Below are 366 nucleotides of genomic sequence, written 5' to 3'. Positions count from 1 at the left end.
AAATAAAATAAATAAATACAATAGCACACATACAAACACACAGGCAGGTTGACAGTTTAACAGTTAATTTTAGTGCAATGCAAATGAGCTGGACTCTTCTGGGTTGTTTAGCGTAGTAAGCCAGCAGTAGATGGGTCCACAGCATTTCTCCATGTGCAAATGCAGTATCTGTTTAAAAGGTTTGTCATAATTATCAAGGAAACGCTGACTCTGGAAAAATTATGCACAGTTTTAAATGGCTGCTCTCTAAAAATATGTTTCAGGGGGTTAGTAAACAGATAAGAAACAATAAAATGGCAAAAAAGAAAACAGCAAAAGTCCTTTCAAATGATTACTCGACAAATGAAACTTTATAAATAAAAACAA

The sequence above is a fragment of the Sinocyclocheilus grahami genome, unplaced genomic scaffold, assembly GCF_001515645.1.
Source record: "Sinocyclocheilus grahami isolate Dianchi unplaced genomic scaffold, SAMN03320097.WGS_v1.1 scaffold281.1, whole genome shotgun sequence".
Classification (NCBI taxonomy): Eukaryota; Metazoa; Chordata; class Actinopteri; order Cypriniformes; family Cyprinidae; genus Sinocyclocheilus; species Sinocyclocheilus grahami.
Note: the sequence above shows the minus strand (reverse complement) of the source record.